We start from the raw sequence: 14,632 nt of genomic DNA on the forward strand, positions 1-14,632 counted from the left end.
TTCTCTGGCATTTTGGGAGGGGAGGGAGGACTAATCCGTGAAATTATTCCAATGTGTTAATCAATATTTGTTAGCAATGAATAGATCTTTCTTATTTTTACCAGCTAAGAGCAAGAGCAGCAGAATGATTAAAGTTGCTGAAATTCTCTCTCCTGAGGGTATCAGGAATGGAATAAAAGTTAATTATCTAATTACAGCAAATTTGAGTTTTGTACATCTTGTCAATATTATCAACAGGAAACTAATATAAATACTTTAGATGCATACTTTATAGGATTCACATCAGTTTTTTATTATTATTGATTTTAAACTTGTTGCAAATTGATTGTTTTTGTGTGTTTTTTCATTTGCCATTTTGTACATGACTTTTACAGTTTGTTTGGTTTTTTGCCAGAGAGCAAATGTTTACAAATTAAAAGTAACTCTACAAAATCAGTGGAGGTGTATCTATTAAAAAATAATAATCAATAGTGCATACTATGAATTACCTTGTCTGTTAGTAATGTGTCCACCAGAGCTAAGGGTTGCACAAGTCCTACATATTTACTCCTGAGAGTAACTCCTTCTTGCTTTCCACAATCTTGGAGAGACATTACCCATAATTCATCACCAGCAATACCTATGTAGAGAACAATCTCTGGAGATTGGTTTTTTAGGAGAAATGCCTTTCTGTATGTTGACAAGCATGTCAATCTTTCCACTTTCCCGATCGCTAGATTAAACGCTGTGGCAGCAAATGGTGACAAACTGGAAGCCCTTGGGATTTTCCCATTTCTGGGGCCTATTCCTACAAATTCATTGGACTTTTCAGCCCTCAGGTGTGTTCTTAGAGTGCTTTCCCCAGAATGACAAGAGAATGGACCCACTCTCATTTCAACAACACATCTTGCATTATTTAAATTCCCCAGCAGCTCTACTTAGTGGCAACAAACTGGTCTTAAGACATGTTTTTTTCTGTGTTGCCTTATCAGCCTGATCCCTTATCGGCAAGGGTGGAAAATAATTCTAGTCCCTGTTGGGCCTGTATGTGGATATTGTTTGTGGTTGTTTACAGAAGGCCGCCATTACTGCTCACACCAGTAGACTGTGAATTAGGTTGGAAAGCAGTGTCTGCACAAATGGAAAGTGTCCGCACAAATGAAAACTTCTCAAACGGAGTCAGTCAGTGGCTAGACAAGGATTAGTTCTCTTTCCAGTTGAACATACATGGAGACTCATGGTCCTTTCACTCTTTCTGTCTGTCTGATCTTTCCATGCATCAGTGGCAGATTGGGTGATGTACCACTGATGCAGATGGAGACAGCCTTATGACAGCCTTATGTTCCGCCATCTAAACAGTCCAGCAAGCAGCTCACCTCCCCGTGTCTGATGTGGAAAAGCCACCCAGGCTGCCACATTTTTCAAAGGGATGCATGGAACAGCCTCTGTGCGGACATCATTCACTGGCACAGTGTCTCGTTAGAGGTAGGCTTGAGCAATGCATCACAGGTAGTCAAGCCAATGTCGGGGATTGAACAGGAATATGATAAAAAGCTCTGTGTCTGCTCAACGTGCCCCCACCTCCCCAGCACTTCCTCTGGGCTGCCACTCAGATGGAAAAGACCAGCTGTCAGAAGACATGTTAGAGCAGATGCATAACTATACACCTGGGAGGAAAAGTCACCTGCTTGTGAGCATGCAAAAATGCACAAAAGAAGAAGGCAGAGTTGAAGAAGTAAACAGAGGGCAAGGGGAGGCCAACATTTACTTTTGTTCACGAGGGGAAAGCGCACAAAGGACCTGTCGGACCAAGACACAAGGTCAATACCAGGACCCAATGCTGGAAGGAGGGTCATTTGGTCCACATTTCTGAAAGGAGATGAAAAAGGCAGCTGGCCATGGCTGATGCCCAAATGTTTTTTGGAACTGACACTCAGTGAGCTGTGACATTCATATAATGGAGTTATGGGTCTGTCTGCTTGTGTGCATATGTCACCCCCTTGATGTATGTTTGAGCTCGCTGCCTATCTCACAGCTTCTATTATTCTGTCCGCTCGGTTGCCAGGATGTGCTGGGGCTTTGTAAAACATGCAGATTCTGGGGCTCCGTACCAGTTCTGGAATGTGTTTTTTTCATTTGCCTGCCTGTTCTAATATTGATGCTTTATTAGCATTTAATGTGCTAAACTGCATGCTTAAGAGTCAGCTCTCACATGATTGGATTCCTGTGCAGATGACACTGGCAGGATTCCTACGCATGTCAGAATTATTGTGCTACTCATGTGAAGAATATTGGTAGTAGTCAACTAATTTTTACTCAGAGTAGACTCACTGAAATTAAATTAGCCACATCCATTAAGTTCACTGGGCCTACACTGAGCAAAACTGTATTTATTTGTTTGCTTTTGTATTTCTGTGTCACCCTGTTATTATCAAGAGAGAGAGGCAGTAGGGAGCAAGCACAGAGCAAGTGTTGCACTGGGAGCATTGGATTGGCTCCACCACTACGCCTCCACCACTCCAACCTCCCTGACGCATCACCCCTCTCCCTTTTGGTAACCAGCAGCGACCTCAGCATAGAGAAGCAAGATTAGCAGCACAGCCCTCTCCTGCCCCACCCCACCCCACCAACCACTAGTGGATGAAGCACTGTAGCACTTGCCCAAGGAAGGGTGAGACAAAATATGGGAAGCCAAGTTGCATAAATGTAGCACGGGAGAATAAATCTGAAACCAGTGCCAATCATAGGCCAGGGGCTAAGATGAGGCTTCTGTGCAGGAGAGCAGTAAAGTAGTAATGGGATTTCAATTGCTATCTCCTCTAGCTGGTTTTCATCAGATCAACCTATATTCTTGACTGTTCAGCATTTTCTGGACGTGCAAGTGTCTGAGTAATATACCCTTGAAAGGAAAAGGATTATAGGGAGGGAAGAGACTTCCCTTGACAGGCGTTGCTAAATTCTGTGCTGACTTCTGTAAAGGCTCTCACAAAAAGAGCAGCTCAACTTGACACCAAGCCGGCACAACGGGACACATCTCTCTGTGACAACAGTCGGAATGCGCTCGCTACAGATACATATACCAAAGTCTTTGACTAAAGGCTCTTGTGTGCTTTTAAGGGTTTGGCTACATAGCCAGCTTTAAACCTGCCATGGCCTCCTATAAAGAACGCTGGAAACTTTTTCGTGAACAGGCTTCAGCAAAGCCACTAGCCAGGGACATTGTGGCCGGGGGCCCTTTCTCTCCTGGCAAGTGAATGAAGTCCTCGCAAGGCTTTCAGATCGTGCTATTGTCTGGGACAGATTAGCTCAAATTCAAACAGCCCAGAGATGGAGGAAGCCGAGGCAGTCTTTTTGCAGGAGGCTGTTTGTTTGGTTATCGTCTCTTTTGCTAATCTGTTTTATTCATTCATTTGTTTATATGAGAATTTATTCGGTGCTTCATCACCATCTTTCATCTGTGTGTTTGCCCGGCACTTTCACACAAACTTGTGACTTACAAGATACCAAATGAACAGAAAGTATAACCATTCGAAAACATATTAGAAACTATCAAAGTCGCAATATTAATAAATGCCAGTTTTTAAAAATTAAGATATCATTGTGTAAATGGTTGGAAAAACTAACCTAATTAAACAGCCGAAACTAAACAGAAGATAAAATAACACCAACACAAAAACAGAACAGTGGCCTGCAAAACACCATGTTTCAAATGAGGTCCCTATTTCTAGTAGTTTGGTTACAAGAGTCAGGCCCCTCCAGATGTCATTTTTGTTGTGCATTCATGATTGTTTGTGCTCATGGCAGTACTGGGGCAGTTATACATGATCCCACTATGAATACTCTTCACACCAGCCAAAGCTTTCAAGTGGACATACTGCTTCATTTCCAACCAGCACATGTTCCTGTTGAAATCCTTTTCAACTTTTAATACCACAAATGTTCTGCCTGTGTGTGTTGTTTGGCTTTTGTTGCACTGTAGTGTAAGAGTGGCCCTCCAGATGGAAATAATGAGATATCCCTGGGGAAGCATCACAGCAAAAGTGGAATGACGTATGGATGACCCAGTATAAATCCACCTTTAATGTGCTATTATTATTATCAATGTCATGTTGCAAAATACAGCTGTTTAAAAAACAACAACTACCCACCAATTTGGAGGGGTCCTCAATCTTCAGCATGCAAGGACCCCACCCCATTTAAGACACTGTATACACTACCACCCTGGTTTTCACCCACAAGCGTATAACAATTAAAACCACAATATCAAGCAAAAGAGAATGGGAAATATAATTGGAACAAGCAAATTTTTCTTTTGTTAAATAAAGAAATCAGGGAATGGAAAATGGAGCTTTAGGACCCACCAAAGGTATTTTGCTGTGTTAGGAAAAGGAGAAGATGGCACCTCTCTGCTTTTTTGTAAACAAAAATCAAAATAGTGAAACTGTCTGGCAGCTGAATCTCACTTCAGCACTGGCAATGGGACAGCGTCCACAGCATCTGAAGGCATCAGATTAGCTTATGGGCATGCTTCAATATCTTGGCATCATTACCTGCCCTCCAGCATCTGCTGCCTAAGGCAGCTGTCTCATTTTGCCTCATAACAGGGCCGGCCCTGTTGAACTTTTTTCAGTCTCTTGCAGTCTTTGAGAAATGAAACTGTTCCCACCCTCAACTTCAGTCAGCAGTTTAAATTGTAACACTCCTTTGAAAGATGATTTACATTTCTAATTGAGAGCTAAAGGTTGTATTTCTACTGGATAAGGAAGACGCTTTGCTAAAGATACAGGTCGAACCACTGAACACAGATGCCTCCCCTTCTTTTTCTAATTTCCCTTTGTTCTCTGCTGTTCTCTTCCTGAGGTGAAAAGGTATTCAGCTGAGTACACAGCCTGTCACGTTTTACTACTTAATGCAAAGTCAGGTCCTAGTGAGAGCAATTTGTACTCCAGCATGTGGGAAAACATTCAAATATTTTTTCCCCTTCTGCAAAACTACTGGTTATTTTTCAAAGAAAGAAAGAAAGAAAATCCACCTCATTGTTCCTCAGCAGTGGACTAGAAAGATATATAATTAAGGGGTAACACCTTATAAGATGAGCAATTCTGAACCTGCTGTGTGTGCGAACACACGGGAAAAACTTCTGCATTTATATTACTTGCTCTGCAAAGACTTCTACATCAGATGCTGTGGGACTTGAATCTGGAAACTTGCAGGTCTGCTATGGGCTTCCTGCTTCCTTCACCAATGGGGTAGCACTACGGATACCACTGTTCTAGAGGATGGAATTGGAGATCATTTAAGATGGGGCAGTATCACCACACACACAATTTACACATGTAAATTTTATGCAGATCTGCATCCTGTTTTGTCCCCTGTTTCGGCAATGCATTTTTTCCCTTGGTCCATCCTCCTGGTAAGGAAAGGGGACAGTTGTGTGTTTGTGCATCTGTGCATCCATGCATCTGAACACAAAATAGCAGCAAAAGTGGCAGTTCACAATTCCAGTGAACAGAAATCTGAGAGAAATGTCGCATTTCCGAAATTGCATTTCCCACAGGTTTCGTTCACTGAAATTGGTATCCTAAGAGATATGTGGTTTCCCCTCTCTGTCTCTTCTCTTTTCCCACCACCCCGACGCCTCTCTCTCTAGATATATACAACACCACGTTTTACAATGAAGCAGAATGGGGGAAGGTGGGGAGGAGTCCCATGTCATATTTTCTCAGGCATCACGAAGCCATCTAAAACTTGTTTGTTTGCCTCAGGAAAGAACAGGTCTTTTTCTTTAACTCTGTGATGCATGCAATTCGGAACCCTACCTGAAGTGACATTTCTTTTCCTCACGGACAAAAAAAACCCTTAGGCACCATTGTAACCTTGCTGCTTCAAAAAATAAGGAACAAAAACTGAGCACTATTGAAAAAGGGTGCACGGAATATAGATTTCCTTCCCAAAGTGGTATTTCAAGTCACCACCGTGGTTGCATTCCAAACCTGCCTTTGTGAAGACTCAGTGGATGAATTTAGCTTCACGTTTAGCTGGGTTTGACTGGACACCCAATCTGGAGTCTAGGGTGCCTTCAAAAAGATACACATTGAATTCATATCACTGGTGCATCTTTGGCAAATGATGTGTGTTTACCTTTGCTGAACCTCTACGCCTAGTCATGCCCCACTGTTTGCCTTTGTAGTCTGCGGAAATAATCTTTGTCTCAACAATTCTGTTTGCTGGTAATGACATAAAAACCTTAATGTCATCATTACCAATATAGCATTCTGCTAGAGTTGGAGCTGGGAATAAACTTTATATACCTTGACTTACAATTTCAGGCCCGAACACCCTCACTATTTCATTATCCTTCCTCGTTTTCTTGTTCTTATCTGCAGTAAGTGACTGACAAGGTTCAAATACTTCACACTTTTATCTTTCCCCTCATTTCCTACTGATCTCATCTCTGCTTTGGGTGCGTGCATTTTAATATTGGTTCAAGGAGATAAAGTCTTTCTCAGCAAAATATTGTTTGTTGCATCATAGGGCATGTCATTTTAGGGGGTGAAACTTAATATTTTGCCAATTTCAGTGAGGGGTCATAAAATATGTTTTGGGGTATGAGGAATTCAAATCTGCCATTACCTTTGTGACTGGACAACATTTAGCTTGGCAAGTCTACATTTGATGAAGAAGCACACAAATTACTTTCAGAAAACCAAGAAATTTTCATTCTACCTTCTGTCAGGTAATGCTAAATAAATAAATAAATAAATAATCAAGTACTTAGCAATCATTTTTAATTATTTCTATGTATTTCTACACACATTTTACCTTCCAGGCAAAACAAAATTATATTAATTTAACCCCAAAAAATCTTTTGAATCCTCAAGTCATGTTACAAATGTTTTAGCACCCCTCATTCTTGGAATCTGAAAGCTGAAAAATTCAACACAAACCAATGTTGCGAGGTTTCCTACACCATTCTTTCTGTGCCAGAGGAGTCAACTTGTACCCAAGATGGAGGGGGCCTGGCACACACTGCACATGTGTGACATCATGTGTGTGTTGCTCATCATGCATGTGATGTTGCATCATCGGGAGGAGGCCAAGTGCGGAGCTTCAATGGCCAGCAGCTCCTCTTCTCTCGCGTTCAGGAGGAGCCGGCTACTGAAGCCGTTCCGTGCTTGGCTCTGTGTTCAGATTTCTCCACCACATCAACACTGAGGGGGCCTGGCCCCTTCCTAACAGATGTTGGGAGGAGGAGGGTGAAGACACCTTTGCCCCAAAGAGTTTATGCACCTCATCTGTGCCATGTTGCTCTGGGACTGCAATATCCAATAATATCACACAGGTACATAGGAAGTTGCCTTATAAATCAGATCATTGGTGATGCCAGAGATTGAACCTGTGACCTCAGGGTCAGCAAACTTTTTCAGCATGGGGCTGGTCCACTGTCCCTCAGACCTTGTGGGGGGCCGGACTATATTTTGGGGAAAAATATGGATGAATTCCTATGCCCCACAAATAACCCAGAGATGCATTTAAAATAAAAGCACACATTCTACTCATGTAAAAGCTGTCAGGAGTTCAGCCTACACTCGAGTAGGACCCTGGTAGAGACACAAGCCCGACTGGCATGTTCTCTCCCTCCTGGTCAATCGTTCGGGAGCTTCAAAAGCTTTCTTCAGCCCGAACATCACAGTGACCGATGTCAACCGACACCGGCACACTTAGTGATCCGCAGAGTCTTCGCAATTTGTGTAACAGACCTCAGCAACTCAGCATTTTGGCTAATCTACTTTATTTACATATAAACACACACGGAGCACTGCAACATGGCTCCCTCTCTCTCTAACATCAGACAGCAAAGAGAAAAAGAACAAAGGACAATAGTCCCAGTTCACGGAACACAGTAACGCAAACATCCTGTCTCCGTCACTTCCCACTCTGTGGAGACAAAACATATCACCATCATGTGATAGACAACAACCCCATGACTGCAATCATAGAGCAGGAATTCTAACCAGGCAGGCCCCACAAATAACCAAGAGATGCATTTTAAATAAAAGCACACATTCTACTCATGTAAAAACATGGTGATTCCTGGACCGTCAGGACCCGGCCCCAGGGCCTTAGTTTGCCTACCCATATTCTACATACAAGGCAGTTTCCCTACCTCTGAGCCACAGCTTGAGGCCATGTTTTCCCAGCACCCCTGACCAATGGTACAAGGAAGCCATGTGTGATGGCCTGGGAATTGGATTCAGAGGCTGAACCTGAGGAATCCCAGCCTGCACAGGAGTCCCCGCCTCCAGGACCGACTGAGCTAGGGTTGGGGCTTGAACCTGAAGGGCCCTCACCTGTGCCGGATCCTCAGGAGCAGACACCAGCTGAATCTGCTCTGGCTCTGGAGGTGATCAAGGATCCATTGCCTGCAGGTGCTCCACTCTCAGCCCTATCATGGGAAGGTGAGGTTGCCTCTGGGTCCAGTAACCCTCCAGCCTCTCCTGAGCTACAGAGGCTCAGGGCAGAGAGGCGGAGGGAACTAAGTTCTCGCAGGAGGAGTGCTCGCCTCCAGGCCAGGAGAGGAGAGTCACCTGTGGACCGGGGCTGCCCTATGCCAGCCAGCCCAGTCCCAGGTTGTGGGAGCAACATTGTTGGTAGCCTGTTCCTGCTGGCACCCTGTCCTGCTCTTCTGCCAGAGTTCCTGACCACACCTGACTCCTTGCCTTGATGGACAGCCTCCATACCACACCCTTGGCCTTGGACTGGATTCGGACCATGCTGCACGGTAACCCCCCGGGACCAGCACACCCTGACTGGACTGGTGCTGTTCACCATTCACTTGTGGGTCTTTTCTAAGGTACAGAGTTCCCTTACACAGAAAGACCATACCAGAGAGGGAAAGCACCTGCTTTGCATGCCCAAACTCCCAGGCTTAGTTCTGCATTTCTTCAAGCAGAGCTGGGAAAGACTTCTATGTGAGACCCTTCAATGCTGGTGGTGGTCAGTATAGATCAGCTTTCTCCAACCTGCTACCCTCCAGATGAGCTCCACCTCCCATCAGTCTCAAGACAGCGTGGTTAGTGATCAAGAAGAAGAATGGCTCCTAAAATTAAAGGACTATTCGGAACTGGCAAAGTTAACGGTGAAAATAAGAGATCAATACAATGGACAATTTACGGAAGAGTGGGAGCCTTCTTTTGGATAATCTGAAGAAAAATATATATATAATCAAATGAAATTGTGGGCAGGATTTGAGCAATGAGAAAAAAATGATAATATATGAAATAAAGGAAGATGTATTAGATGTATTAGATGTAATATGTGTTATAATAGTGGAACATGTATTAGGTGAAAAATGGGTATAAAGGGATGGGTGTAAAAACAGCATGGAAAAAAAGGTGGGATGTCAAATCATAAGAGAAATGTATAACAAAATTGAATTTTGAAATTAATCAGTTAAAGTTATGAAAATCTAATAAAAAAAATGAATTTTTAGAAAATGAATGATGGGAGATGTAGTCCACAAGCTCAGGAGGACACCAGGCTGAGGAAGGTTGGCATAGGCAATAGCTTGATAGGTCAATGGTTTCACTTCCTGAGACAGCTTCCTCAGAAGAGAGAGAGAAGAGGAAGCCAGGGTGGGCAGGCCGAAATGTTTGATTTGCAGGGTTTGCAACTCAAATAATCCTGTCTTAGATCAAAACAAAACAAAACCCAGTACCATTTAGTCAAACAAAATCGGCTTCTGTACAACATTATATCTTTAAGCACAGTCCTTCCCCTTATGGTAATTGTAGTTTATTTAGGGTGCTAGTAATTGTAGCTCTTTGAGGGGTAAACTACAGTTGCCCTGTTGTTGCTTGGTGTAGAAATGCACTTTGAATGTATGGTGTGTTCACAGCCTGAACACGGAAAAAGTTTCCCAAGAGTAGGGCAATTTAGAGAACATGCTGTTCTGTGCCTCACAATATGTATTGCCCCAGCAGTGTGAGGACAGCTGGGATGCGGCAGGTCTAACACACGCATGCACCACAGACGCACAATGAATTGTAATAAAGTTAAGACAATATAGAATGCCACTCTATCAGCTTCTCAATTTCCTCTCAGCCTACGCTGCTAAAACAACAGCTTAGCAAAGGCAGGAGAGAGCTGTCGCCATTAGCACTCCATTAAATTACCTCATTATGCTAAAGTGTAAAAACATGACCTCTCACACTCTCCTTTTTATTATGCCTCTCTACCTCTAGTAGAATGCGATGCAAAGGCGGTAGCGCCTCAGTCCCCAGATGTTGTGGCCTAATGTACCAAATTGAAGAGGATTCTGATGAGGGCCAGGAAAATGCCAGACAGCATTTCTTCCTTAATTGGTAAGCGGCAGGCCTATTGAATCCTCAGAAGAAATAGTTTCACATACTGGATGCATTTTAAAGTGCACATTTAGAAGGTGGGTTTATTTTTATCATACAGAGATGGCATCAGAATATTACATGGGTCAGAGTGGTGGGTCTGGGTTCTATCTCAGATGATTAAATCACTGTGTTTGAGGCAAGGAAGTAACGCTGTCATGGCCTCAAGAGATGAAGGAGGCACCATCCCTGCTTTATTGTATTTTCAGGGAGCAGGCCAGAGTGTGGGGCTGGGAGGGTAGGGCTTCAGGGAACTTTTGTCCCTGGTGGGCCCTCCTCTCACCACATTTGACCCTTTTGGATATCAGTCCTACAAAAAAAAAAAGCAAAATAACAAAACAGGTATTTTAAGCTACCCCAGAACTGACCCTATCAAATATTTTCCAAGACAATAGCGCACATTCACACTACAAAGAACTCACAAGCCACCTACTCTTAGCAGCCAGGAGCATCATAACTAGACACTGGATGGACCTGTCAGGAGTTAACATGGACCACTGGTAGCAAACTCTGTGGGAGACAGCCTGACTAGAGAAGCTAACCAACAAACTGAAACGAGCGCGGGGACAAATAAAATAAGAGGGCTTCACCCCGGTGTGGCTCCCCTTCATTACACACACAGCCCAACAAGACAACAATGAGAACCCACCGACAGCATGTGGATCGATATGGTTAATTTGACCTAACAAACCCTCCCCCTCACAAATGCAAACAAAACTCACTGCAGTCGACTGAACACAATAATCAGCCATACCCTGGGGGCCCCCCCAACCTCTCTCACTGCCAATGAAAACTAATAAATGAATAGAAAGAGAACTTACCCACATGACGCTGACTCAACACACACACACACACACACACACAGCCAGTTACACAGTACAGTGGTGCCTCGCAAGACGAAAAGAATCTGTTCCGCGAGTCTCTTCGTCTAGCGGTTTTTTCGTCTTGCGAAGCAAGCCCATTGACGGCTTAGCGGATTAGCGCTATTAGCATTTTAGCGGCTTTTAGCAGCTTATCGGCTTATCGGATAAGCGGATAAGCGGCTTAGCGGCTTAGAAAAAGGGGGGGAAAGGAAAAAAAACCCGCAGGAACTCGCAAGACATTTTCGTCTTGCAAAGCAAGCCCATAGGAAATTTGTTTTGCGAAGCACCTCCAAAACGGAAAACTCTTTCGTCTAGCGAGTTTTCCGTCTTGCGAGGCATTCATCTTGCGGGGCACCACTGTATTTCTTCTTCTGAAATACCACTCCATGTCTTCCCCACCCCACCTCGGGCCCTTAGATATCTGTTTTAGCTTTTTCATAGAAGTAGATTTAGTGAATCAGCCAGGGTTATTGCTCCTGGAAACAGGAGCAATAGGCAGCAAGGCAGCAATAGCAGCAGCCTCAGCCCCAGCATGCCAGCACTTGAGAAATTGGGATTTCTAATACAAAACCTGCCAGTTTCCCCCATAAATTTTACCCAGTAGTTCCAGCTGGCATTTATTTGCCACAGGCAGCATGTGCGCTCTAGGCGCCAAAGCAGAAAGGGTCAAAAAATGGCAGCCTGGTGGCTTAATCCTGACACTTCCTCGACTGGGTGAGATGCCAGTTGGTCAGGTTCCAAATACAGAATGAATCTTTCACGAGTGCAGTGCCTTGTGACAAATACTTCCAATGATTTAGGTGCTACTGTCTCTTTCGCAAAATATATAGGGGAAAGGAAATGCTACGCTGCATGTTTCAGAAAGATAAGCACACTGGCAACGTTCCTAAAATAAAGGAATTGCACTGAGATTTTGAAGGTTAGCAGCGGGTTCTGCTGCTGAGCTCTCTTTGATGATTTTCGGTGCACTGCAAATATCTGATTCTAGGCAAAATCCACATGGCACGTGGCAGTAACAATGCTCCCTGGTGTTAGGTATTTTGCAATGGTTGGCTCTCAGCCTCTTCACTTGGTATCACCTGGCAGACCCAAGGGGATAGAGTCCAGCGTCATCATAGATTCATTGGGCTCCCCTTCTACAGACACTAACAATATCAAAACCCCAATCCCCTAACCCCAGTGAGCTGCTTGCTCAGAATTAATTTGTAACTTAATCCCCAACAATTTAACACTCAGCCATCATCATTCGACTCTCATGCATGTAACCCAGTCCTCCTGGGTGAGGTTTTATCACCACCTCATTTCCCAGAATCAAGAGTTGGCATCATCGGAGGAGAGGCGCCACATCTCAGGAGCAGAGCACATTCTTTGCATGTGGTAAAATCCGAGCCAGATTCAGTCCTTGGCACCTCCAATTAAAAGGATCAAGGAAAAGCAGATGGGAAAGGCCACTAGTCAGAACAGTCAAGACCAGGTTAGATGGAGCAAGGCCATCTCAGAATAAGGCAGCATCACAGGTCCGTCCTGCTCTCTTGATTTACTGTCACACACAATTCAGTCGCAATCCTGGCATACTTCTGAATATCTCAGCAAAATTGGGGGGGGGGTGCACGTGTGTGTGTGTGCGCGCGCTTGCAGACAAACCTGGCTGACAGCTGCATAAATCAATAGAATGCACTTTAATCAGCTTAAGCTTGCTTTCAGAAATTGCACTGTATTTTGACAGTCACACCCTACCATTGGTTGTATAGCAGTGGACAGGGTAAGGAATTAGGCTGATTGTAGGGATGGATAAACCAGTCAATATCTGATTCTCTCAGTTTCTCATTTTCCCAGTTTTTGGTCCTCCTCATTTCCATATCACTTGTGTGTGTGTGTGTGTGTGTGTGTGTGTGTGTGTGTGTGTGTACTTTAAAGGCCTCGTGAAAATTTGACATATTCATACAATTTTTTCTTAATATACACATTTTTATATGCAGTTTTGTGTACTACACACACCTTTGCAAAGTGATCCCCCCCCCAATATAATGCATTTCATTGCATGTTGTTTTCACCAACCAATAACATAATACAGTATGCGTCAATGATTGTAGCCAGCCGCTGATATTTCAAAGACCCTAGCCTTAACTGGGCATTCAAAATATGTGAATAAAAATATCACAGAGCAGTACAGCATCAGATCAGTCAGAAACATGTTGGATGTGCATAGGCTGATGTAACCCTGCATACCACATCTGGGGGGAAGCCAATGCACATAGAGTTGAATGCCCAAGTAGAGCTTATTTTTATTGCAATATTTTTTTGCATCAAATCTACCTGAAACTGGGAATAAATTATCTGCTGATAACTAAGACACAATAGGGCAAACATATATAGGGGGGGGGGGAAGGTTTCAGAAATAACGTCAGAATGAGTGCACTGCTCATTCTGTATGTTAAATTTCTGAAACACCCTCTTAAAAATAACAACACAGGCTACAACAGGCAGTAGATAAGGAATGGGTTCTATGAAAGATTTTAAAGTTTCAGATCATGTGGAAGGTAACCAAAACAATCAAGAACAATTCTGGGTAACAAATGATTTAACAGAAGCTGGCAATTAACCTATAATTGTGCTGAATTTTCCATTTCTCTTCGTGTTTCTTAATTATGTTGCTTGCATGGTGCCTTTCTTTTTAAATTAACTTGTTAGCTCTTTCCAGACAGGGAGTATGTGTTTCTTAAGTTTAAAACAAAAAAAAAAAATGTAACAGCACAAAACCTCTCCACAGGTTCCTGATCCTAATCTCAGTACCTTCCGGCTGCATTTGAAATTCAATTATGACTATTAGCTTGATCTTCGGTTCTAGTGTGCAAAGCAAAACCTGGTGCAAGGGCTTTTGCAATAGAACAGTTTCATGAGCTGCAATGTTGCATCAGTGCAGGGCAACACATAACCCCTTTCCCCAAAAGATGTCTATGCCTATAAAAGAAGCCGTGGGAGGGTTGTTTGATTTATGGTTTATTGTTTTATTTTGGTTTTAAAAGGTTTACTTTTGGATACCATCTTGGGGAACCTAGTTCAGATTGAAAGGCCATTTTTCAATGCTTCTATAAGCATGCAAGCAAGCGTCTGGAGAAGTTATTTGTAGCAGATATAAGAAGGAAGAACAATGTCATGGAAAAACTTTTTCTTGAAACTCTGGGCTTTTATGTTCTCAAGAGAACTAGTCACAAAGAGTGGCACATTTGTCTCTGTCCTTCAGACTGTCAGACTCAAAGTTCAACAGTTTCCTGTACAAGCACACACTTTCGCTTGTCTGCAGGGAAGCCTGACCTAGCAGCTACAGTGTTCCTTGTTCTTTTCTAATACTGTTTTTTTCATCTGTGACAGCAATTTTCACAAGGT

Source organism: Podarcis cretensis (assembly GCF_951804945.1).
Source record: "Podarcis cretensis genome assembly, chromosome: 17".
Classification (NCBI taxonomy): Eukaryota; Metazoa; Chordata; class Lepidosauria; order Squamata; family Lacertidae; genus Podarcis; species Podarcis cretensis.